The following is a 27,352-nucleotide window of genomic DNA, read 5'->3' on the forward strand; positions in this document are numbered from 1 at the left end:
ATAAACAGTTGCGCAAATATCACAGGGATCAAAAATTTGCAACTATCACTTTTTTATTCTAAAGGGCCTCTGCTTTCAGAAAATATATAATGTTCTGGGGGTTTAAAATATTTTTATTGTCAAAAATGAAAGCGTAACTCCATTTCTGTTGAGAAAAAACATTCCCCCCTCTGGGTGATCTCTGTACATTGCAAGGATTACTGTATAACAACCTTTGTTGCAGATTCCTACCTTTTGTTATTCTGAAGAAATCCCTGTTTGTTCCTCTGTGCTGAGTGGGTCTAGTGGGAGTGGTTTTATAATTATCAATCAGCTGTGCAGCTGCAGAGCATTGATGTGGAAATCTGGCAGACCTGCATCCTTTTAGACATGTTACCATTGGGAGTATCTCACCAAAAAAAAAATTTCCCCAGTGGATGCCTGAAATCTGATTTGTATCTTAGTGCAGACTTCTGGGAAAATCAGGGAGCCAATCACACAAGCAAGAAATGATGTTTCTGGGGGTGTGGTCAGTATACATTCTGTGTACAGAACAGCTCCAGGCGGCCATATTGCATTGCATTTTCAGAAATCACAGTGGCTGCAGATTAAAGAAGGAAAGGTCATTTTATGTAACATTCAATTACAATATGACTTGTGTCACAATTGTATAGGCTATATTATTTTACTTTATTTGCTTTTTTTCCCCCTTGAAAGTGGAGCTACCCTTTAAGATTTTTTACATCTATGCGAAAAATAAAAAAAATTTCTCTGGAGCCACACTGGTTAACCAGTTGCCGACCGCCGCAAGTACATATACTGCAACGGTCAGCCCCGGCCAGGCAAAGTGACGTACCGGTACGTCACTAGCCTGTCACCGGCTTGTGAGCAAATAGCAGGCGAGTGTGCGCCTCAGCAGGCCCCAGCTCGTTTCCTAACAAGTCAGTGCGTGTGACTGGCGGACCCGATGTCCACCGGTCACTCGCGATCGTTCGCCGGGAAGGGAGAAAGGCAGGCGGCTAATGTAAACAAGCCGCCTGTCATTCTCCTCTGTGTAAAAATGGAGATCAGACGGTTCTACAATGTAGGAACGTTGATCTCTGTTTTTACACTAGTAGCCATGTCAAATCACAGTTAGAAGCACGCCCCTAGGACACACTTAACCCCTCCCTCTCCAATACAGTTAACCCCTTCCCTGCCAGTGTCATTTTTACAGTAACAGTGCATATGTATAGCACTGATTACTGTAGTAATGTCACTGGTAACCCCAAAAGTGTCAAAAATGTCAGTCAAGGGTCCGATCTGTCCGCCGCAATGTCGCAGTCCCGCAAAAAAATCGCAGATCGCCGCCATTACTTGTTAAAAAAAAACAACAAAATGACAAAAATCTTTCCCTTTGTTAGTAAACGCGATAACTTTTGCGCAAACCAATCAAAATACGCTTTTTGCGATTTTTTTTACCAAACATATGTAGCATAAAACGAATTGGCCGAAAATGTTAAAAAATTTAGATTTCTACGGTTTTTTTTGGGAATTTCATATAAAAAATGTGAAAAATATTGTTATTTTTGCAAAATTTATGCTCTTTTTTTGTTTATAGCGCATAATCAAAAAATCGCACGGGTGCTCAAATACCACCAAAACAAAGCTCTGTTTGTGGGAAAAAAAGGACGTCAAATTCGTTTAGGTACAGCGTCGCACGACCGCGCAATTGTCCGTTAAAGTCACGCAGTAAAAAATCGCAAAAAAAACCCTGGTCAGGAAGGGGGTAAAATCTTCCGGGGCTTAAGTGGTTAAGGATGATTATCTAAGCCAGTGAATTCTCTAATGCTTCTCCCTTTGCCAGTTCAGTGCAAGAAAACCTTTTTTTATTGTTCTAGAATATACTTCTGCCAACAAGGTCGGCAGCTCTGTACAGCCGGGAATAAAACCGTACAATAGCGATAAACAAATACAGATCGATACCGAACTACATGGCTTCCAATGTGCCGAGCATTTCTCTGTATACCTTTATACTGGCGCGCTGCCCGAGTACAGGAATATATTAAAACATCAATGTATGCAAACCAGGAGAGAGACCGTAGGAGAGATTTAGAGAATTACTTTGGGGAATAAGGGGTTAATGCGGCTACTAATGAAATTAGTGTCGCTGAAAGCTTCTTCTGGTCCCGTCTCAGCTGCACCTGCCCCCCTTGTTATCTATCGACCCCCTCCCTCCCTCCCGCTCCTTATAGGACCACTCTGTATTTGACTAATGCATCTAGACACTGAGCAGAGAACTATTAGTGATTCCCCCCAGGACACCCCCCCACCCTGGCCTGTAATCTATTACTTCCAATAGCCAGATTTAACCGTAAATAAACATGGCTCCATCCAATGACATCTGCCGGGTCTATTCTATGCTAGCCCATGACTTAATAAGGACCAAAATGGCCCCATGTCTGATACAAAGGAAGATCCCTTCTTTTTACCTAATCAGCCGTCAAATGCAGACCAGTCCATACGTGCAGATGTTATTTCCCCACACCTTAATGTGACGCTTAACTCTGGTTTAAAAATAAAATTCTAATTAAAAAAATTAAGGAACACTTTGAAAACACATCAGATCTCAATGGGGAAAAATATCATGCTGGATATTTATACCTATATGGAGTGGGTAATGTGTTAGGAATGAAAGGATGCCACATCGTTTAATGGAAATGAAAATGATCAACCTACAGAGGGCTGAATTCAAAGACACCCCGAAAATCAAAGTGAAAAAATGATGCAGCAGGCGAGTCCATTTTGCTGAAATTTCATTGAAGCAACTCAAAATGGTACTCAGTAATTTGTATGGCCCCACGTGCTTGTATGCATGCCTGACCACGTCGGGGCATGCTCCTAATGAGACGATGGATGGTGTCCTAGGGTATTTCTTCCCAGATCTGGGCCAGGGCATCACTGAGCTCCTGAAATGACTGAGGTGCAACCTTGCGGCGTCAGATGGACCCATAATGTCATAATGTCCCAGAGGTGTTCTATTGGATTTAGGTCAGGCAAGCATGGGGGGCATTCAGTTGTATCAATTCCTTCATCATCCAGGAACTGGCTGTATACTCTCGCCACATGAGGCCGGGCATTGTCGTGCACCAGGAGGAACCCAGGACTCAGTGCACCAGCGTAGGGTCTGACAATGGGTCCAAGGATTTCATCCAAATACCTAATGGCAGTCAGGGTGCCATTGTGTAACCTGTAGAGGTCTGTATGTCCCTCCATGGATATGCCTCCCCAGACCATCAATGATCCACCAGGAAACTGGTCATGCTGAACGATGTTACAGGCAGCGTAATGTTCTCCACGGCTTCTCCAGACCCTTTCACCTCTGTCACATGTGCTCAGGGTGAATCTGCTCTCATCTGTGAAAAGCACAGGGTGCCAGTGTTGGACCTGCCAAATCTGGTGTTCAATGGCAAATTCCAATCAAGCTCCATGGTGCCGGGCAGTGAGCAGAGGGCCCACTAGAGGATGTCGGGCCCTCAGGCCACCCTCATGAAGTCTATTTATGATTGTTTGGTCAGAGACATTCACACCAGTGGCCTGCTGGAGGTCATTTTGTAGGGCTCTGGCAGTGCTCATACTGTTCCTCCTTGCACAAAGGAGCAGATACCGGTCCTGCTGATGGGTTAAGGACCTTCTACGTGTCCAGCTCTCCTAGAGTACCTGCCTGTCTCCTGGAATCTCCTCCATGCTTTTGAGACTGTGCGGGGAGACACAGCAAACCTTCTTCTTGATGTGCTATCATGGAGGAGTTGGACTGCCTGTGCAACCTCTATAGCAGGGATATTCAAACGATGGCCCTCCAACTGTGGTGGAACTACACGCCCCATGAGGCATTGTAAAATTCTGACATTCACAGACATGACTGGGCATGATGGGAATTATAGTTCCTGAACAACTGGAGGGCCATAGTTTGGAGACCCCTGCTCTATAGGTTCCAGGTATCGCCTCATGCTACCAGTAGTGACACTGAACCTAGCCAAATGCAGAACTAGTGAAAGGCAGTCAGAAAAGTTGAGTAGAGAAAAACATATACAGTAAGTGTCTTACAACTGTAAAACCATTCCTATTTTGGAGGTTTTCTCATTGTCGCCCATCTAGTGTACCTATTGTTAATTTCATTAACTCCAAAGCAGCTGAAACTAATAACAACCTCATCTGTTACCTAGCTGACCAGATCAATATCCTAGGAGTTTAATTGACTTGATGCTGTACTCTGATTAAAGTGTTCAATTTTTTTGAGCATTCCTTCCTCCGTCCCCACTTTGTCTCAGCAGTTGGCAGCAGAGAGGAGGACTGAACCCCTCCGCCAGATCATTTGCTTCTCCATGCAGCCGCGAGAGGCCTGTCTCTGCGCGCCCACTCTCCAATCTTAGCACATGGCAGCAGAGAGGAGCATTCAACAGACTCCGGCAGCTGACTTCTGCCCTCCCCTGGTCTTCCTCCAGACCCTGCCCTTTCTGCCTCCCAGCTTTGACCCCAGCTTCTTGTCCTGGTTCCGGGGTACACTGCAGCATAGTGTACTAGATCCGATATATACTGTGGGATATTGTCCTAAATCCTATGTAGACTATGGGATAATGTTCTGGATCCTGCGTAGACTGTGGGATAGTGTTCTGGATCCTGCATAGACTATGGGATAGTGTCCTGGATCCTGCGCAGACTGTGAGATAGTGTCCTGGATCCTACGTAGACTATAGGATAGTGTCCTGGATCCTGTGTGGACTATAGGATAGTGTCCTGGATCCTGTGTGGACTAATGCATAGTGTCCTGGATCCTGCGTAGACTATGGGATAGTGTCCTGGATCCTGCGTAGACTGTGGGCTAGTGTCCGGGATCCTGTGTAGACTGTGGGATAGTGTCCTGAAGCCTGCGTAGACTGGGGGATAGTGTCCTGGATCCTGCGCAGACTGCGGGATAGTGTCCTGGATTCTGCCCAGACTGTGGGATATTGTCCTGCATCCTGCGCAGACTGTGAGATATTGTCCTGGATCCTGCGCAGACTGTGGGATATTGTCCTGGATCCTGCGCAGACTGGTGGATATTGTCCTGGATCCTGCGTAGACTGTGGGATAGAGTCCTGGATCCTGTGTGGACTAATGGATAGTGTCCTGGATCCTGCGTAGACTATGGGATAGTGTCCTGGATCCTGCGTAGACTGTGGGCTAGTGTCCGGGATCCTGTGTAGACTATGGGATAGTGTCCTGGATCCTGTGTAGACTATGGGACAGTGTCCTGGATCCTGTGTAGACTTTGGGATAGTGCGGGATACTGCGGGTTATTGTCCTGGATCCTGCCCAGACTGTGGGATATTGTCCTGCATCCTGCGCAGACTGTGGGATATTGTCCTGGATCCTGCGCAGACTGCTGGATAGTGTCCTACATCCTGCGTAGACTATGGGATAGTGTCCTGAATCCTGCGTAGACTGAGGAATAGTGTCCTGGATCCTGCGCAGACTGTGGGATATTGTCCTTGATCCTGCGCAGACTGTGGGATATTGTCCTTGATCCTGCGCAGACTGCGGGATAGTGTCCTGGATCCTGTGTGGACTAATGCATAGTGTCCTGGATCCTGCGTAGACTATGGGATAGTGTCCTGGATCCTGCGTAGACTGTGGGCTAGTGTCCGGGATCCTGTGTAGACTGTGGGATAGTGTCCTGAAGCCTGCGTAGACTGGGGGATAGTGTCCTGGATCCTGCGCAGACTGCGGGATAGTGTCCTGGATTCTGCCCAGACTGTGGGATATTGTCCTGCATCCTGCGCAGACTGTGAGATATTGTCCTGGATCCTGCGCAGACTGTGGGATATTGTCCTGGATCCTGCGCAGACTGGTGGATATTGTCCTGGATCCTGCGTAGACTGTGGGATAGAGTCCTGGATCCTGTGTGGACTAATGGATAGTGTCCTGGATCCTGCGTAGACTATGGGATAGTGTCCTGGATCCTGCGTAGACTGTGGGCTAGTGTCCGGGATCCTGTGTAGACTATGGGATAGTGTCCTGGATCCTGTGTAGACTATGGGACAGTGTCCTGGATCCTGTGTAGACTTTGGGATAGTGCGGGATACTGCGGGTTATTGTCCTGGATCCTGCCCAGACTGTGGGATATTGTCCTGCATCCTGCGCAGACTGTGGGATATTGTCCTGGATCCTGCGCAGACTGCTGGATAGTGTCCTACATCCTGCGTAGACTATGGGATAGTGTCCTGAATCCTGCGTAGACTGAGGAATAGTGTCCTGGATCCTGCGCAGACTGTGGGATATTGTCCTTGATCCTGCGCAGACTGTGGGATATTGTCCTTGATCCTGCGCAGACTGCGGGATAGTGTCCTGGATCCTGCGCAGACTGTGACATAGTGTCCTGGATCCTACGTAGACTATAGGATAGTGTCCTGGATCCTGTGTGGACTAATGCATAGTGTCCTGGATCCTGCGTAGACTATGGGATAGTGTCCGGGATCCTGTGTAGACTGTGGGATAGTGTCCTGGATCCTGTGTAGACTTTGGGATAGTGTCCTGAAGCCTGCGTAGACTGGGGGATAGTGTCCTGGATCCTGCGCAGACTGCGGGATAGTGTCCTGGATTCTGCCCAGACTGTATGATAGTGTCCTGGATCCTGCACAGACTGCAAGATATTGTCCTGCATCCTGCGCAGACTGTGAGATATTGTCCTGGATCCTGCGCAGACTGTGGGATATTGTCCTGGATCCTGCGCAGACTGCTGGATATTGTCCTGGATCCTGCGTAGACTGTGGGATAGAGTCTTGGATCCTGCGTAGACTATAGGATAGTGTCCTGGATCCTGTGTGGACTAATGGATAGTGTCCTGGATCCTGCGTAGACTATGGGATAGTGTCCTGGATCCTGCGTAGACTGTGGGCTAGTGTCCGGGATCCTGTGTAGACTGCGGGATAGTGTCCTGGATCCTGCGCAGACTGTGACATAGTGTCCTGGATCCTACGTAGACTATAGGATAGTGTCCTGGATCCTGTGTGGACTAATGCATAGTGTCCTGGATCCTGCGTAGACTATGGGATAGTGTCCGGGATCCTGTGTAGACTGTGGGATAGTGTCCTGGATCCTGTGTAGACTTTGGGATAGTGTCCTGAAGCCTGCGTAGACTGGGGGATAGTGTCCTGGATCCTGCGCAGACTGCGGGATAGTGTCCTGGATTCTGCCCAGACTGTATGATAGTGTCCTGGATCCTGCACAGACTGCAAGATATTGTCCTGCATCCTGCGCAGACTGTGAGATATTGTCCTGGATCCTGCGCAGACTGTGGGATATTGTCCTGGATCCTGCGCAGACTGCTGGATATTGTCCTGGATCCTGCGTAGACTGTGGGATAGAGTCTTGGATCCTGCGTAGACTATAGGATAGTGTCCTGGATCCTGTGTGGACTAATGGATAGTGTCCTGGATCCTGCGTAGACTATGGGATAGTGTCCTGGATCCTGCGTAGACTGTGGGCTAGTGTCCGGGATCCTGTGTAGACTATGGGATAGTGTCCTGGATCCTGTGTAGACTTTGGGATAGTGCGGGATACTGCGGGTTATTGTCCTGGATCCTGCCCAGACTGTGGGATATTGTCCTGCATCCTGCGCAGACTGTGGGATATTGTCCTGGATCCTGCGCAGACTGCTGGATATTGTCCTGGATCCTGCGTAGACTGTGGGATAGAGTCTTGGATCCTGCATAGACTGCGGGATAGTGTCCTGGATACAGTGTAGACTGTGGGATAGTGTTCAAGATCCTGCATAGACTGTGGAATAGTGTCTTGGACCCTGCATAGACTGTGGGATAGTGTTCAAGATCCTGCATAGCTTTGGATAGTGTCCTGGATCCTATGTAGACTGTGGGATAGTGTTCTGGATCCTATGTAGACTGTGGGATAGTGTTCTGGATTCTGTGTAGACTGTGGAATAGTGTTCAAAATCCTGAATAAACTGTGGGATAGTATTCAAGATCCTACATAAACTGTGGGATAGTGTCTTGGACCCTGCATAGACTGTGGTCTAGTGTTCAAGATCCTGAATAGACTGTGGGATAGTGTCCTAGATCCTACGTAGACTGTGGGATAGTATCCTGGATCCTGCATAGACTGTGGGGTAGTGTCCCTGATCCTGTGTAGACTGTGAAAAAGTGTCCTTGATCCTGTGTAGACTGTGAGATAGTGTCCTGGATATTCCATAGACTGTGGGATTTTGTCCTAGATCCTCCAAAGATTGTGGGATAGTGTTCTGGATCCTGTGTAGACTGTGGGATAGTGTCCTGGATCCTGCGTAGACTGTGGGATAGTGTCCTGGATCCTGCGTAGACTGTGGGATAGAGTCCAAGATCCTGTGTAGACTGTGGGATAGTGTCCAAGATCCTGTGTAAATTGTGGGATAGTGTCCTGGATCCTGCATAGACTGTGGGATAGTGTCCGGGATCCTGCTTAGACTGTGGGATAGTCTCCTGGATCCTGCATGGACTGTGGGATAGTGTCCTGGATCCTGTGTAGACTGTGGGATAGTGTCCTGGATCCTGTGTAGACTGTGGGATAGTGTCCTGGATCCTGCGTAGACTGTGGGATAGCATCCCGGATCCTGCGTAGACTGCAGAATAACATGTAAAACCCAGGACTGACCCCCAAAAACCAGGAAACCAGGACACTTGGTAATTCTATTTGTGTCATTAGATTCTTTTTTTAATATTACATTTTCTGTAATATTATTGCATATTCAATTTTTCAGTAAACATTCACAAAAATGGTAAATATCACATTGTCTGTGGCTCATTGGAGGGATTTCCCTTCACTTCCTGTCTAGGATATGGAACAGAAAATAAAGCTGACCATACACCTTATAAAGTTCTCTTGTTCATCCAGTGGGGCAGAATGAGAGATATCATACAGATTCTCCCATCCACACCAAACAGTGAGAATGGAGGAATTTCCCTTGCTGACTATTAAATTCAGACAGCCACAGCAACTACAATAATCTAGTTGGATGCAGTCACTGTTCCGTCAACAATTTTCCAGCTAGCTCCTTCAATTTTTCAGTCAGTTTGTTGAGCCTGATCACAGCTCAGTTTTTCACCGATTCATTAGGAATTGGGCAACATTTTTATTGTGTGGCCAGCTTTAGGACTTTTACACTATCCGCTCCGTTGGCGGACTCCGTTTATCTCAGCCGGGGATCGATCCGGCGATCCCCCGCTGAGCAGGAGAATGACAGCTGTTCTCCACATTGTGTGCGGAGACACAGCTGTCAGAGCCCCATCCATCTCTATGGGGGAATCGGATGGGAGCGTTCTCATCCGATCCCATCGAATCCGATCCGCTGGACGGATGGAAAATAGGGTTTCCATCTGTCCAGATTTGACAGATCGGATGTCAGTGGACATTTCTCCTCTGACATCCAATTCTCCATAGGGATGCATGGGGGGACTGTTCAGATCCGCCAAAAAAACTGACAGGCGGATCTGAACGGTCTGCCTGTGTGAAAGGGACCTAAGGCCCTGTTCACACCTGTGCATTTTAGCTGTGGTGCACTACAAAAACTCCTGCATCTTTGATATGCTTTTATCACACCACATGCTATAGGGTTCAATGGTAGCAGTGGCAGGAATGATACCCCCTGTTCCGGTACACCCACCGAACGTGACCCATTCAAGTGAATCTGGACCGAAACCACGCAAAATGCATATGGTTGTCTGGTAATTAGAGGTTAAACAGGGAGTGAGGAGTCTATACAATGCCTCCCCACCACCTGTTCTTTGCTGTCTGAGCTGAGATCCGAACGTAGATCGCGCTTCAGGCTGCAAAGCAAGTCTAAACAAGGTCTAAATGACTACAGTGGGGGCTGTTCCCTAAAGCCCCGTACATACGTACTGATCGTCGGCCGAACGATCGGCCGTCTTTTGTCCAGGGCTGTCGTGTCTGTTGAAAACTGCAAAAGACTGCACACGAATTTTGTCGGCCAACAACAGCCGACTGCAGAAGTGATGGTTAACTTTCCTTGTCTTTTTTTTTTTCTGAGCATGCCCAGTCTTGCTAATCTGCTGTCTGTCGGCCGAAATCTGTACTGACTGGCGAACGATCGGCCGTTCTGGTGTTGGCCAACAAAAATTTTAATGCTTGCACGACAGATTCTGTTCGGCCGAAAATGCGCTGTCGGCTGTCGGAAGCATCATACTAACAAGCCTACAATCGGCCGATCGGTCGTCGGCCGAATATTCACGGCCGACAATCGGTACGTGTGTACGGGCCTTTAGACAGTTGTTGCCAGAACAAGTGTCCCCATTAAAATTTTACCCTTCTATTCCTGTTCTGGGGACAATTTTGGATTGCCTATCGTTTTCTATTTCTATGATAGTAGTCAACAGGACAAATAGAGATAATGGATCTCCCCAGTGGGGGGGGGGGGTCATAAAACGGGGTTCTAAGCCTCCCCCTCTCTACCCAAAATGAAAAAATAAATAAAAAATTGGCTATACATGCATTTTAACCACTTGCCGACCATATAACCTAGATATATGGCGGCAGGGCGGCTCAGCTACGCCAGATCTGACACTTCTGGGTAGGGGGCGCACACCCCGCCAGCGACCTGGCCGTGCTGGGATTAAACACAGCAGATGTCGATTACTGGGTGCCAGCCAATGGATTACCACTGGCACCCAGCGATCGTCATAAACACAGGGCAGGGCTCTGCAAAGTAGGGAATAAAATTAATTACTTCTCTTAGTAAAATCACCACAACACAGTACACCAAAACACTGGTTAGGCACATATTTAAACCTTAGATTGCCCTAGATGTTTAACCCCTTCCCAGCCAGTGTCATTAGTACAGTGACAGTGCATATTTTTTAGCACTGATCACTGTATTAGTGTCACTGGTCCCCAAACAAGTGTATAAAGTGTCAGTTAGGTGTCCGATTGTCCACTGCAGTATCGCACCGCCAATACTAGTAAAAAAAAAAAAAAAAAAATGAAATTAAATAAAAATTACAGTATATAAACCATTGTTTGTAGACGCTATACCTTTTGTGCAAACCAATAAATATACGCTTATTGGGATTTCTTTTACCAAAAACATGTAGCAGAATAAATATTGGCCTAAATGTATTATTTATTTTTTATTGGATATGTTTTAGAGCAGAAGTAAAAAATATAGATTTTTTTTTTTTATAAAACTGTCGGTCGTTCTTTGTTTGTAGCGCAAAAAATAAAAACCGCAGAGGAGATAAAATACCACCAAAAGAGAGCTCTATTTGTGGGACAAAGGACATACATTTTTTTTGGGTACAGCGTTGCATGACTGTGCAATTGTCAGTTAAAGTAACGCAGTGCCGTTTAGCAAAAAAGCATCTGGTCTTGAAGGGGGTAAATCTTCTGGAGGTCAAGTGTTAATACCAGTACCTAAGGACCTGCTCACACTATGGCATTGTGGTAACACGCACATTACTGCAACGTGCGGCATCACACATTGTTTGCATTGGCTATTAATTGCATTCTGGTGCAGTGCGCAGGGAGCATGCACCATAGCACACTGCACCACAATTTGTCACATGTTGCACTGCGTTGTAATCAGTGTTGGGGTAGTTACTCAAAAAATTTAACTAGTTACTAGTTACTTCTGTAAATTGTAACGAGATTACTTGACTGCGTTTGAAAAGTAACTTCACTACTTATTACTTTACTCTCCTCTTTCTTAATTGACCGTGTAGAAGAAGATACATGACATTCTTTCTGCATAGAGTTTATTGTATAAACACAGGCTTTGGGAAACATGAGAACACAACCTGAAAAAAAACAGAATAAAACATAAAGTGCAACAAAAAGTCATAAACTTCATCCCTCTCTATTCTTCGAAATAACGATTGTATTGCACGGCTTGGGTAACGCAGGAAAGCGCGTTCCTATAGCCTAGTAAAGTAGTGTAGTTACCAATATTAGTATTGTAACTAGTTACGTTACTTCGTTACCAAAAAAAGTAATGTAGTTACTGTAATCTGTTACTTTGTAACTAGTTACCCCCAACACTGGTTGTAAAGCAAGGCCCGAAGCGAGAAAAAAAAAAAAAAAAATAGCGCAGGGCAGACATGACCATGTGAAGAGGGGAGACAGGGCAGGTGTGAGTTAAATTAAATTGTTTTGAGTTGGGGGGTATTCAGGGATTGGTGTATCAGGTTTGGGAGGGGTTGAGGTACAGTTAGGAGGGGTGGCCCCTCAGATTGGAGGTCAGTGGAAGTTCAACGGACGAAGGAAGAAGAAGCTTGGTCACCCACCTTTTTCCCTGCAGAGTATCTCACCTCAGCTTCCCTGGTCTGTGATGGCGGATTTGGACGTTTTGCTGGAGCAAATTAAGGCCGCTGCCGCGGTGAAGGGGACTGAGTGGCTCCGGTCCCAGGTCTCCACGTTGATGGGGGTTCAGGACTCTGCACAGGATTCGGAGGGGCTTGCGGTCCCGCGGGCTCGGCGGTCACGGCCGCCGGAGCGTTTTTCACCGGACCCTTCCCCTCGAGCTCAGCGTCATCCTAGGAGCCCCGACAGGGACCCTTCAGGGCCGCCGGCTAAGCGTACTCCTGCTGCGGCCGTGCGCGCCTCTGGGAGGAATCCTCTGCATGGACGGAGCTCTGGGGGTAGTGGGGGGAGGCGGCCTTCGGTCTCTCCCCGTCCCTCTCGCCGGGGTGCTACTGGACTGGCGGGCTCCCCTACTGGCGATGCTCCGGTCGGAGGGGTGCCTCGGCGTGGGAGCGGCTTCATGGCGGCCGGTGGCAGCAGTGATCGGCGGGACTCGGAGTCGGCCTCGGCTGGGCGCAGAGAGATGACGCGGCGGGGCAAGTCACGTGGCCGGGTCATCGGAAGTTCGGCTGGTTCACAGAGGTCTCCGTCGGGCGGAGCTGGAGTACGGGGGCGTGGACGCCTGTCGCTCGGCTCTGCAGATGGCGGGAGTGCGACACCTGGTGGACGGATGTCGGCGGTGCCCGGGGACGATCGTTCGGAAGGCGAGGTGTCCGGATCGGATGTGGAAGAGGATGTCGGTGGTCGGTCGGCGACGAGGGAGGCTGGATCGGCGGCTGGGGGCGCCCCCCCTGGGCAGACAGGTGAGGTCACAATTCCTTCTCTGGCTTTGTCTGATTTGCGGGGCTTGTTTGATGTGGGGGGTGGGAGTGCTGGAGGGGCTCGGGGGGTGGGGGTGTCCCGGCCAGTGGGGGCGGGGACCCCGGAAGGGGGTGATGATGGGGGTTTGAGGGGCTTCCTCCTGGGTCTACGGGACCTCTTGGGGCGTTTGCCCCCGGGGGACGGGGGCCGCTTGTCTCCAGCGGCGGCTTGGGTGCCTCCGGCGGGGGGCTCGGACACGGAGCCGGGGGGGGCCCCGGGGCTGGCGGGGCCGTCTTCCACGGGGCTAGTTGCGGGGGGGGCTGGGGCCCCTCCCCAGGTTGTTGGTGCGCCGGCAGTGGTGGCGGTGACGGCCGGGGCGGCGGGGGACAAGACCGGGACGGCGAAGGAGGGGAAGGCGGACGCTGTTCGCCTGGACGATTCAGCGAAAGGTGAGGTATATGTTTGTTTTGAGGGCCCATTGGGGGCACATTTGAAGCAGGAAGTCCGGGAGAAGATCTGGAAGGGTGAGTACGTGGAAATCTTCACGCTGTTGCCCCTCGAGAAGTTTCACCTGGACAGGGTTAAACCGGAGGAGCGCAAGAAGGAGGACGAGGAGGCGCGACGCTATCGGCTTATCCCTCGGACCTTCGCCAATTGGCTGCAGGCCTTTGCCATTCTGGCGGGCGTCATAGGGGAAAAGGCGCCGGAAAACTGCTCGGCCCTGTTCTGCTACATGGACGCTGTAGGGGAAGCCTATCGGGTTTACGGGGGGTCGGCCTGGCTGCGGTACGACGAACAGTTCCGGCAGCGGAAGGCGGTTAGGCCCTCCTTGCGGTGGGACCACAAGGACATCAGCCTGTGGATGCGGCTCATGTCGTCTGCGAAGGCTCCGAATCAGTTTTTTCCAGGGGGGGCCGGTGGTTCTGCGACCCCGGGACAGCCGGCCGCAAAGAGGAGGGGTTTCTGCTGGCAATTTAATGAGGGTTCCTGTAAGTTCGGTGGCACATGTCGCTTCAAACATGAATGCTCCGGTTGCGGAGGTTCCCATTCCTTGGCTCGGTGTTTTAAGTCCGGAAAAGGGCGGTCCGGAGAGCCTTCGCACAAAGGGGACGACGCCGGTGAGGGTGGAAAGGCTGCGGCCTTTTCTAGATAGGTACCCCGATAGGGCGGCTGCCCGACTTCTGGGGGAGGGTTTTGCGGTGGGTTTTCGTATCCCTTGCTCTTTGGCCTCGGTGCCGCCGGTGGCGAGGAATTTGCGTTCGGCATTGCGCCACCCTTTGGTGGTGTCGGATAAGTTGCACAAGGAAGTGGCTCTCGGTCGCATGGCGGGCCCGTTCTCGGAGGTGCCGGTGCGTGACTTGGTGGTTTCGCCGTTGGGGGTGGTTCCCAAGAAAGAACCCAACAAATTTCGCCTCATTCACCACCTCTCCTTCCCAAAGGGTGGGTCTGTGAATGACGCCATCGACCCGGATGCCTGTACGGTGTCTTACATTTCCTTTGACGCCGCGGTGGCCTGGGTGCGACATTATGGGCGGGGGGCCTTGATGGCCAAATCGGACATTGAGGCGGCGTTCAGGTTGCTCCCGGTTCACCCGGACAGTTTTCGATTGCTGGGCTGCCGGTGGCAAGGGGCGTATTATGTGGATCGCTGCCTTCCTATGGGCTGCTCCATATCGTGCGCGCTGTTTGAGACCTTCAGTTCCTTTGTGGAGTGGGTGGTTCGGGAGGTTTCCGGTGTGAATTCGGTGATCCACTATTTGGACGACTTTCTGTGTGTGGGCCCGCCCTCTTCCAACGGGTGCGCGATCCTGCTTGCCACGTTGCAGCATGTGGCCGGGAGCTTCGGCATTCCGTTGGCCCCCGACAAGACGGAAGGCCCGACCACGGTGCTCAGCTTCCTGGGCATTGTCGTGGATTCGGAGGCCATGGAGTGTCGCCTACCGGAGGATAAATTGGGGGCTTTGAGAGCTGAAATTGAAGGGGTGCTGGGTTTGCGCAAGATTCAGTTGCGCAGCTTGCAGTCGTTGCTGGGTAAATTGAATTTTGCCTGCCGCATTATGCCCATGGGCCGGGTTTTCTGCCGACGGCTGTCGGCGGCGACTTCGGGGGTGAAGTTGCCCACTCACTTCGTCAGGCTCAACAGGGAACACAGGGATGACTTGCGTCTGTGGCACGGTTTTTTGGCCACATACAATGGTAGATCCTTGTGGATGGCCGGGCCGATCAGCAACTTTGATTTGGAACTGTTTACCGATGCTGCTGGTTCGGCGGGGTACGGGGCTTTTCACCGGGGGGCGTGGAGCGCCGCCCCTTGGCCGGGGGCATGGCAGGTAGCGGGGCTGGTCAGCAACTTGGTGTTGCTGGAACTGTTCCCGGTGGTGGTGGCCCTGGAGATTTGGGGGGCGGAGTTCAGGAACCTGAAGGTTCGCCTCCATTGCGACAATCTCGGGGTGGTTCAGGTGATCAACCGCGCGTCGGCTTCGTCTCAGCCGGTGGTGCGCCTCCTCAGGTATTTGGTGTTGCGGTGTCTACGGTTGAATGTTTTCCTGTACGCTGTGCACATTCCGGGGGTTAAGAATGATATTGCTGACGCGCTGTCTCGTTTTCAGTGGGACAGGTTCCGGGAGTTGGCAATGGCAGCGGAGCAACGCGGAGTCACGTGTCCGGAGTGGCTATGGGGGATTGCCTTGGGGTCCTCGCTGGATGGATCAGGAAGTCGGTGAGCGAGTCCACGTGGTCGGCTTATTGCAAGGTATGGTGGGAGTGGCTGGAGGTGTTGCGGGTGGCATCGGTGGATCCTCTGGGTCCGGAGGTCAGGTGGGTGTTACTTTCTTTTGTCTCTGATCATTTTGAGAGGGGCGCGTCGGCTTCCGCTGTGGCTCGCAAGTTGTCCGGCTTGGCCTTTCTGTTTAAATTTCTGGGTTGTCAGGATTACACGAAGGACTTCGTGGTGAGACAAGCGTTACGGGGCTATTCCAGGGCTTATCGGAGGAGGGACACTAGGCGCCCGGTGTCCTTCGCTCTTTTGCAGGACGTCTGCCGGCAATTGGGGGAGCACTGCGCCTCGAGTTACGAGGTGGTGTTGTTTAAGGCGGCCTTTTCTCTCGCTTTTTTCGGGGCTTTCCGGATTGGGGAATTGGTCAGCTCCTCCCGGACGGTGCCGGGGGGCCTATTGGGTCAGGATGTCTCTGTCGGTCGGGAGGGGGTTACTATCCTCCTTCGACGGTCCAAAACGGACCAGAGTGGCAAGGGGGTCCGTGTCCGGTTGTTCGCGGTGCCGTCTTCACCGCTGTGCCCGGTAGGGGCGGTTCGGGATTACTGGGCAATCCGCCCTTCGCGGCCCGGTTCATTTTTAATGCATGCGGACGGGTCGTCGTTATCTCGTTTTCAATTTGTATCGGTGTTCAGAAGGTGTGTGGGCTCTTTGGGTTTGGATGCCAGTAGGTTTGCATCTCATTCCTTTCGGATCGGGGCGGCCACTGAGGCTGCACGCTGGGGATTGAACGACGATGCGGTCAAACGCATTGGGCGCTGGGAGTCTAGGAGGTTCTTGTTGTACGTTCGTCCACAGCTGTTGGTGTAGGGTATGTACGGGGGGTGGTTTTGGCGTTGGGGGGGTGTGGGCCCGGCTGGTTATCTGATTGTTGGTTGGTTTTCTTTTCCTTTTGTCCCCTTTTCTTGTAGGTTTGGAACCCTGCCTTGTTTGGATCGTGGGACACTCGTATGTTTTCTGGGGGGCCCGGAGAGCTGATGTGCGTCCTAATGGTAGACAACTTGGTTTTTCTCGGCACGAGGCTTGTGTCAGGTGGCTGGGGGTGCCGGGGCTTACTTGGGGCAGGGTCCTTCCCGAAGTGCATCGTTTCGCCCGGTTGGACAGGCAGCCAGATGTTTTGGTGCTGCATGCCGGGGGCAACGATTTGGGGGCCAGGTCCGCGCGGGCCTTGATCAGGGACATAAAGTTGGATTTCCTTCGGCTGCGCACGGCTTTTCCGGCGCTGCTTGTAGTTTGGTCGGATATGGTGGCCCGCACGTCCTGGCGCATGGCCAGGTCGGTCGCGCGCCTTAATGAGGCTCGGATTAAGTTGAACAAGGAAGTGGGGCGCTTTGTGTGTCGGAATGGGGGGTTGGTGGTTCGCCACCTGGAGTTGGAAGTGGACACATGGCGGTATCTGCGGGATGATGGAGTCCACCTCAATGCGGTGGGTATAGATTTATGGGCCCTGGGATTACAGGATGGGATCCAGCGAGCCTTGAGGGTTTGGAGGGGCACGCAAGGGTAAGGTGTCACCCTTGGGTGCTGGTGGCGTTTTGTTGGTCTTTGCTGGCGGGGGAGGTGAACAGTTTAGGATAAGGGTATGGTTGGGACTCATCGTTGGTATGGGTCCCTATGGTGCATTCCATTTAATGTCAGTTTAAATGGAATTCAAAATGGTGGCACTGCGGGGAGTGGTTTGTCTCCGAGCCGGTGACGCGGCTGGAGGCCTATCAGGGCACAGGTCCCGCAGTGCAGGATTTGGAATTATTTGGAGGAGCCTCAAAGACCAACAGGCCTAATGACTGATTGTTTTATGTTTGTAAGGAATGTTTTTTCTCCTTATGTTAATTTTAAGGTAAAAGGGTTAATAAAATGGCTGCTGTGGCCAATTAACTCCAAGCACGGTGTGGTCTCAATTATTTAGGTAAAGGGAAAGGTTTATGGCATGGGGGTGGAGCCTTTGGCTTTAAGCAGCCTAAGAGTTTGGGGGTGACATCTATTCTACATTGGTCAAGCAAGGCCCGAAGCGAGAAAAAAAAAAAAAAAAATAGCGCAGGGCAGACATGACCATGTGAAGAGGGGAGACAGGGCAGGTGTGAGTTAAATTAAATTGTTTTGAGTTGGGGGGTATTCAGGGATTGGTGTATCAGGTTTGGGAGGGGTTGAGGTACAGTTAGGAGGGGTGGCCCCTCAGATTGGAGGTCAGTGGAAGTTCAACGGACGAAGGAAGAAGAAGCTTCCCACCCACCCTCCCTAATTTCTGGGACTGTTATGGCTGATTTTGATTCATGTCTTTTGTGCTTTCTGTCCTTTCTGGGGGAATTTTATATTGTCATGGCAGCTGGGCGTTTTGTTGGTCTTTGCTGGCGGGGGAGGTGAACAGTTTAGGATAAGGGTATGGTTGGGACTCATCGTTGGTATGGGTCCCTATGGTGCATTCCATTTAATGTCAGTTTAAATGGAATTCAAAATGGTGGCACTGCGGGGAGTGGTTTGTCTCCGAGCCGGTGACGCGGCTGGAGGCCTATCAGGGCACAGGTCCCGCAGTGCAGGATTTGGAATTATTTGGAGGAGCCTCAAAGACCAACAGGCCTAATGACTGATTGTTTTATGTTTGTAAGGAATGTTTTTTCTCCTTATGTTAATTTTAAGGTAAAAGGGTTAATAAAATGGCTGCTGTGGCCAATTAACTCCAAGCACGGTGTGGTCTCAATTATTTAGGTAAAGGGAAAGGTTTATGGCATGGGGGTGGAGCCTTTGGCTTTAAGCAGCCTAAGAGTTTGGGGGTGACATCTATTCTACATTGGTCATGCATGTCAGTTGGCAAGGCACATTGGAGTGCTATTCGGAATGAATGGCACGGCATTGCGTTAATGCTTTTAACCGCTTGCCGACCGCCGCAAGTAGATATACTGCGGCGGTCAGCCCCTCACAAGGCCTCACAGCCCGTCACTAGCCTGTGAGGCTCTGGGGAGCGAGCGCGTGCCGGCGGACCCGATGTCCGCCGGTCACTCTGCGATCGTCGGGGGAGAGGGAGAAAGGCAGGCAGCTTGTGTAAACAAGCTGCCTGTCATTCTCCCCTGTGTAGAAACACTGATCATACGGTTCTACTATGTAGGACCGTTGATCACTGTTCCTACAGCTCAAGCCACAGCCAATCACAGTTAGAATCACGCCCCTAGGGACACACACAGCCCCTCCCTCTCAAATAAAGTTAACCCCTTCACTGCCAGTATAATTTTACAGTAACAGTGCATATGTATAGCACTGATTACTGTAGAAATGTCACTGGTACCCCCAAAAGTGTCAAAAATGTCAGTCAAGGGTCCGATCTGTCCGCCCCAATGTCGCAGTACCGCAAAAAAATCGCAGATCGCCGCCATTACGCGTTAAAAAAAAAACAACAAAAATGACAAAAATCTTTCCCTTAGTTAGTAAAAGCGATAACTTTTGCGCAAATCAATCAAAATACGCTTTTTGCGATTTTTTTTTACCAATCATATGTAGCATAAAACAAATTGGCCGAAAATGTTAAAAAATTTTGATTTTTACTTTTTTTTGGGGGGGAATTTCATATAAAAAAATTTGAAAAATATTGTTATTTTTGCAAAATTGACGCTCTTTTTTTGTTTATAGAGCGTGATCAAAAAAATCGCACAGGTGATCAAATACCACCAAAAGAAAGCTCTGTTTGTGGGAAAAAAAGGACGTCAAATTCGTTTAGGTACAGCGTCGCACGACCGCGCAATTGTCCGTTAAAGTCACGCAGTGCCGAATCGCAAAATACCCCCTGGTCTTTTAGCAGCCAAATCCTCCGGGCTTAAGTGGTTAATCTACATTGCATCGTTTTGCAGTAAAGCACGCATTACCACAATGCAACCTGTAACTGCTGGTGTGAATAAGCCCCAAAAGTCCACATTTTTTATACCCATTCTTTTGCATGTTCTAGAAAGCAATCGATCAATCAGCTTACAAAGACTAATAAAGTTGCTTCCTATTGCGGAGTGGAGAGGTTGGCATTTTGTGAAGTCGCTGGTTTCTTGTAAACTGACGGGCTGTGTATGAAATCAATTTAGGTCATCAAATTGCTGGCTGCTCTGAGTGTCGGCAATAGCTGGAGATTAAAATTTATTATGTTGCGGGCCTGTTTGAATAACGTGTGATTGCTCACAAAGTCACATTCTAAATTATTAATTGTGCTCCATGAGCGATCACACCACGCTGCCAAAATTAATACGGAAGCCGCTCCTTAAACAATACGCTTCTGTTTCTGCACTTCCTTAGCTGTTTATGCATGCTCAGTAGATGGCTTTTAATACCTTATTTAACATCAATGTAAACCCATTCAATTAAATTTAAAAAAAAACTTCAATGTCATTTCAAAAGTCATTAAATATGCAAATTTTAATAAAATAATCACTGGTGATCATGCAATGAAGGTGCTTGTTCTGGCACTTCCTGTTACAGGGTGACAACACTCTGTCCTCCTGAATTGTCACAATGAGGACGATTTACTAAACCTTGAGCATTTAAGCTGGATACACGCTATCCAACTTTTGTGGTTAGATTTCCTTCCGATTTACCTTTTCTATGTAGTGCAAGGGCCTGCCAGATTGCATACAAACTGAAAGTGTTTAGGTTTGACCTCATATTATATGGTTTTGGTAAGTCTAAAGGAAAAAGTCTTCAGAAAATCTTATAGTGTGTATGGCCCATTAGAATCTGGTGCAGCTGTGCATGATAGCCAATCAGCTTCTAACTTCAGCTTGTTCAATCAAAGTGGTTTTACACCTTCGATTTTTTTTTTTATATATACAAATAACAAACATGCCTATACTTACCTCCCCTGTGCAATAGTTTTGTGCAGAGCAGTCCCGATCTTCTTCTTCTGGGGTCCCCCGCCAGCGATCCATACCCCACCTGTTCATCAGGTGCCCCACAAAAAGCCACTTTCCCTGGGGGCACCGGTGCAGGCTCGCTCCTGAGCCCCGCTGCTGCATCCATTGACACAGACAGTGGGACTGGGCCCCGCCTCCCACTCCTGTGTCATAGGATTTGATTGACAATGTCTCCCGCTGCTATCCAGCTGTCCAATGAGGAGAGAGACAACAGCTAGAGCAGCTGCGCTCGTGCACAGTCAATTCTGGATCAGATCAGGCTCAGGTAAGAAAAAGGGGGGTCTGGGGGGGAGCTGCAGCACAGAAAGTTTTTAATGCATTTTAGGTGAAAAATGCATTAAGGTGAAAAACCCTGAGGCTTTAGAAACACTTTAAGCTTTGACAATAAAATCTGGAAGCTGATTGGTTTCTATGCAGAGCTGCACCAAATTTTGCACTCTCCAGTTTTAGTAAATCTCCCCCCAATGTTACAGAGATTGTATAATGTGATTGTACACTGCCTGGTCAGACAAAAAAAAAAAGTCGCCACCTGAAATTAACTAAGCAACTAACTAAACTAAGCATGCAGTAACTATCCTATTGGATAGTTACTGCATGTGCCCAAAGAATGAGGTCAGCTGACTACCTGAATATACTGAATGACCAGGTTATTCCATCAATGGATTTTTCCTTCCCTGATGGCACAGGAATATTCCAAGATGACAATGCCAGGATTCATAGGGCTGAAATTGTGAAAGAGTGGTTCAGGGAGCATGGGACATCATTTTCACACATGGATTGGCCACCACAGAACTTAACCCCATTGAGAATCTTTGGCATGTGCTGGAGAAGGTTTTGCGCAGCGGTCCGACTCTCCCATTATAAATACAAGATGAAGAATGAATGCAACACTGGACAGAAATAAATCTTGTGACATTACAGAAGCTTATCGAAACAATGCCACAGCGAAGGCGTGCCGTAATTAAAGCCAACAAAATATTAGAGTGGGTGACCTTTTTTTTTTTTTTTTGGCGGCGACTTTTTTTTTTTGGCCAGGCAGTGTATGTCCAGCTTAACCACTTTAGCCCCAGCCCTATTTCGGACACTTTTTGTTCACAAGTTAAAACCAGTATTTTTTCCTAGAAAACTACTTAGAACCCCCAAACATTATATATATTTTTTTAGCAAAGACTCTGGAGAATAAAATGTCGGTCATTGCAAAATTTTTTGTCACGCGGTATTTGCGCAGCGGTCTTTAAAACGCCATTTTTTTGGAAAAAATTTGAAAAATCACATTTCACTGCATTTAAAAAATACTAAACAGTAAAGTTAGCCCATTTTTTTTGTATATTGTGAAAGATGATGTCACGCCGAGTAAATAGATACCAAACATGTTACGGTTTAAAATTGCGCCCCCCCGTGGGATGGCGACAAACTACGGTCAATAGAGATCTCAATCTGCGACGCTTTAAATTTATTTAACGGTTACCAGTTTAGAGTTAGAGTGTAGCTCTTTTTTTTTAATTATTGCCCACGCTCTGGCGATCGCGGCGATACCTCACATGTGTGGTTTGAACAGCGATTTCATTTGCGGCTCGACTTGCGTATACGTTTTTTTTTGTGCGCGAGCTAACGGTGACGGGGACGGCTAAATTTCTTTTTTTTTTTTTTTTCTTTTTTTTTAAACTTTATTACAGGTTTTTAAAAAAAAAAAAATCTGATCACTTTTATTGCTGTCACAAGCAATGTAAACATCCCTGGTGACAGCAATATGTCGTGACAGGTACTCTTTATGGAGGGATCGAGGGTCTAAAAGACCCTAGACCCCTCCACTACACTTCCCTGTATGCAAAACGCCGAAAACGGCATTTTTGCATACAGCCGTTTTTCAAATCTGCCGCCTTTTGCAGCACAGTAACCCGGACGTGACGTCATGGACGCCGCCTCCGGGTTACGTCATCGGAGACCCGATCGATGCCGTTTCCGGCATTCATCGGGACTCCATCCAGCCGGCGGACGTGCCGGCTGGGTGCTCGGGGCTCCCGGTGGGACGGTAGCCCCGAGCAAAGCCGCGGAAGGCGGCGGGAGGGGGGGGACGTCCCCTCCCGCCCCCCCGGGTAACGATCGAGCGGCTCCCGAGCCGCATCGATCGTTACCGACGGAAAGCCGACCGTCGGCTTCAAACAACGGTACCGGGATGATGCCTCTAGCTAGAGGCATCATCCCGGTATAACCCCGCAAAGTCTGATGACGTAGAGGTTACGTGACTGGTAGTAAAGTGGTTAAGATGGGAAGGATATTATTCACAGGATCAACAAGGCTCCATTTATATTAGCGCGTCTCCAAAGTCGCACGATTTCCAGTGTGACTTTCATGTGACTTTGATCCAAGTTTGCTTTCACTGGACCAAAATTGCATCAAAAGTCGCACCAAAGTAGTGCAGGCACCTTTTCAAAATTGCTGCAACATTAACCACTTTAGACTGCTCACATTGCTGCTACTGCAGCAATGTGGCTCGTTATCGTCCAGCGACGTAGACCTACGACCTACGCGCGCGCCTCCGGAGACTGAAAACAGCGGGAGTTGGGCCAGGGGAGGAGCGGCGGCGATCGCCGCTGCTCTTCCCCGATCGTCGGGGAATCTAGTTTGGAGATCCGCCCGCTTCTGTAAACAAAGCAGGCGGATCTCCTCAGTGACAAGGAGTGACAGATTGCAGGGTTTAGCATAGCTGAACATCCGATCTGTCCTTGTGTCACTCAGTCACCTCCCCCCACACACGTTAGTAAGCACCAGGCATACATTAACCCCTCCCTCTCCAATAAAATTAACCCCTTCCCTGCCAGTGTCATTTTTACAGTAACAGTGCATATATATAGCACTGATTACTGTAGTAATGTCACTGGTAACCCCAAAAGTGTCAAAAATGTCAGTCAAGGGTCCGATCTGTCCGCCGCGATGTCGCAGTCCCGCAAAAAAAAACGCAGATCGCCGCCATTACGCGTTAAAAAAAAACACCAAAAATGACAGAAATCTTTCCCTTAGTAAACACAATAACTTTTGCGCAAACCAATTAAAATACGCTTATTGTGATTTTTTTTTTACCAAACATAGGTAGCAGAAAACAAATTGGCCAAAAATTAAAAAAAATTTTGATTTTTACATTTTTTTGGGGGGGGGAATTTCATATAAAAAAATGTTAAAAATATTGTTATTTTTTCAAAATAAACGCTCTTTTTTTGTTTATAGCTCAAAAAGTAAAAATCGCACAGGTGATCAAATACCACCAAAAGAAAGCTCTGTTGGTGGGAAAAAAAGGACGTAAATTTTGTTGGGGTACAGCGTCGCACGACCGCGCAATTGTCAGTTAAAGTCGCACAGCGCCGAATCGCAAAAAGCGGCCTGGACGTAAGACAGCAAAATCCTCCGGTGGTAAAGTGGTTAAGACGCACCGATTTGAACAGGTGCCATTGAAAAGAATGGGCTGCAACTTGTCGTGCAACGTTGATGTCCAAAGCCACATGACAAGTCACACATGTGAATGGAGCATGAAGAAAAAAGGAAAAAATACCGGAAATTTGAAAAAACAAAAAGGAATGCAGCCAACACATTGGAAGACCAGTACACTGCAATATATTACATCTTTGCTCTTGGATATATTTTTACAAAGCTGGCCCGGTGATTGATAATTATGACTCTTTGTAAAAAATAAAAAAAAATAGATAACTAGAGGAAGACATAGATTCCATCCTGTGTTTCAGCCCTGTGGGACTGCGGTGTAAATTCACTTTCATCTCAGCTCCATTTCAGATGTCTGCCTTTCATCCTAGGGGAGGGTAACGTAGTAATGGTAGGGGTGTTGTCCGGGACCCTCGTCGGTCTTGTGATGTCCAGTCAGGCTGCTTCCCCTGTAGAAAGCTGAATAAAGTAATTATCTCTTCTCAGTGATCCTTCTCCAGAGGGGCTTCTGTCACATCCAACTTCCAGAATCCAATTACACTATGAAACATGATAATGTATGGCCGTCCTCTCCGGATCCGACTCCCTCCATCTCTGCGCCCGTCCCATCGCACTACCTTCCACCATTTCTCCCTCTCTGTCTCTTTGCCAGTTTGCAATCTTTATGCAACAACTGATGGGGATTTATTTCATTTCTTCATTCTCCAACACAGTTTTCTTTGAAATCATTAAAGTATTTTACTTGAGATTTTGTCAGGCTGAACTATTGGGAGTTCGGGATAGAAATGGAGGGAATGAGCGGTTGCTGGCCGCTGGTTGTGGATTGGACAGCTCTCTCTCTCTTTCCTTCTCCTTCCCCTCATCTCTCTCAAATTCAACTCAAATTCCTTTTATTGGCAGGAGGACCAAATACATGTATACAGGCAGTTGAGTTTGTATGGGGGGGGGGGGGGGTTAGCTCTAATATAAAGGTGGATAGGCCACAGACGGATGAAAATTCAGGCGGTTCAGAACAGACTGGCTGAATTTCAATCAGTGTGTGGCCCTCCCTGTATGACTGTACTCAATTACTAGATCGACTTCAAATGGACATGTTGTAAAACTTATGTTGATCATTGGCTACAGCGCCGTAATCTGACAGAGCCGCGTCCCGCTGTCAGAATACAATGTCCTGGCGGGGGAACTCATTTGTGTGGATCTGACTTTTTTTTTCCATTCAGACAGACAGCTGACAAAATAAAATTAAAAAATGAATTGTCTATGGCCGGCCTTATTCTCTCTCTTCTCTCTCCCCCTTCTCTCTCTCTCTTCCTATAATCTCTTGCTTTCTACCTCTCTTCCTCCCTCTGTCCCTTGTCTCTCTCTCTTTCTTCCCCTCTTTCTCTTCTCTCAGTCTCTCCCCCCCCCCCCCATTCCCCTCTCTCTCTCCTCTTCTCTCAGTCTCTCTACCTCTTTCTCCCTCTTCTTAGTCTCTTTTCTTTCCATATCTCTTTATCTTTCTCCCTTCTCCTGCACTCTTCTCTCTTTCCCTCTTCTCTCCCTCTCTGTTTTCTTTCTCACCCTCTTTTTTCTCTCTCTCTCTTCTCTCGTCCTCCCCCTCTTCTCTCTCTCTCCCCCTCTTCTCTTTCTCTCCCCCCTCCCTCTTTCTCTTCTTTCTCTCTTCTCACTTCTCTCTCTCTCTCTCTTCTTTCTCCCTCTTCTCTCTCTTTCTCTTCCCCCTCTCCCTCCCTCTCTCCATCTTGTTTCTCTTCCCTCTTTGTCTCTCTCTCTCTCTCCTCTCTACCCCCCCCCCCACACTCTCTCTTTCTCTCTCTCTCCACCCCTCTCTCTCTCTCCCCCCCCCTCTTCTCTCTGTCTTTTCCCTCTCTTTTTTCTCTCTCTCCCTCTTATCTCTATTCCCTCTTTCTCTCTTCTCCCTCCCCCCCCCCTCTCATCTCTCCCTCTTCTCTTTGTTTCATCTCTCCCTCTTTTTTTCTCTCTCTCTTCTCTCTCTCCTCTCCTCTCCCTCACTCACTCACTCTCTCCCCCTCCTTTCTCTTTCCATTTTCTCTCTCTGCTCTTTCATCTCTCCCTATTTTCTCTCTCTCTCTCTTCTCTCCCTCTTTTCTCTTTCTCTCTCTCTTCCCTCTCTATCTCCCTCTTTTCTCTCTCTTCTCTCCCCCTTTTCTCTCTCTTCTCTCCCTCTTTTCTCTCTCTCTCTCTCCCTTCTCCCTCTTCTCTCTCTCTTGCTTCTCTCTCTCCCCCCTCTTCTCTCTCTCTTCCCTCTGTCTATTCTCTCTCTCTCTCTCTTCCCTCTGTCTATTCTCTCTCTCTCTCTCGCATCAAATTCAATTTCAAATAAGCTTTATTGGCATGACCAAATACATTTTAGCATTGCCAAAGCAGTTTGGTTTGGGGGGGGGGTAATGGGTAATATAAATGGGGAATGGGGGGTGAGTCTATGTCTCTCTCTCTCTCTTCCCTCTGTCTATTCTCTCTCTCTCTCTCTTCCCTCTGTCTATTCTCTCTCTCTCTTCCCTCTGTCTATTCTCTCTCTCTCTTCCCTCTGTCTATTCTCTCTCTCTTCCCTCTGTCTATTCTCTCTCTCTCTCTTCCCTCTGTCTATTCTCTCTCTCTCTCTATCTTCCCTCTGTCTATTCTCTCTCTCTTCCCTCTGTCTATTCTCTCTCTCTCTCTTCCCTCTGTCTATTCTCTCTCTCTCTCTTCCCTCTGTCTATTCTCTCTCTCTCTCTTCCCTCTGTCTATTCTCTCTCTCTCTCTTCCCTCTGTCTATTCTCTCTCTCTCTCTTCCCTCTGTCTATTCTCTCTCTCTTCCCTCTGTCTATTCTCTTTCTCTTCCCTCTGTCTATTCTCTCTCTCTTCCCTCTGTCTATTCTCTCTCTCTCTTCCCTCTGTCTATTCTCTCTCTCTCTTCCCTCTGTCTATTCTCTCTCTCTCTATCTTCCCTCTGTCTATTCTCTCTCTCTTCCCTCTGTCTATTCTCTCTCTCTCTCTCTTCCCTCTGTCTATTCTCTCTCTCTTCCCTCTGTCTATTCTCTCTCTCTTCCCTCTGTCTATTCTCTCTCTCTCTCTTCCCTCTGTCTATTCTCTCTCTCTCTCTCTCTCTCTCTTCCCTCTGTCTATTCTCTCTCTCTTCCCTCTGTCTATTCTCTCTCTCTCTCTC

General features: G+C 48.7%; 1 protein-coding gene across 1 annotated transcript in view; it reads left to right on the plus strand.

Annotated features, from left to right (window-relative positions):
* Nucleotides 1-27,352, plus strand: part of LOC309558024 (uncharacterized protein) — a 122,316-nt gene that overhangs the window by 11,092 nt on the left and 83,872 nt on the right. The gene's annotated exons all lie outside the window — the stretch shown is intronic.

Source organism: Pelophylax lessonae, assembly GCF_965119305.1.
Source record: "Pelophylax lessonae genome assembly, chromosome: 6".
Classification (NCBI taxonomy): domain Eukaryota; kingdom Metazoa; phylum Chordata; class Amphibia; order Anura; family Ranidae; genus Pelophylax; species Pelophylax lessonae.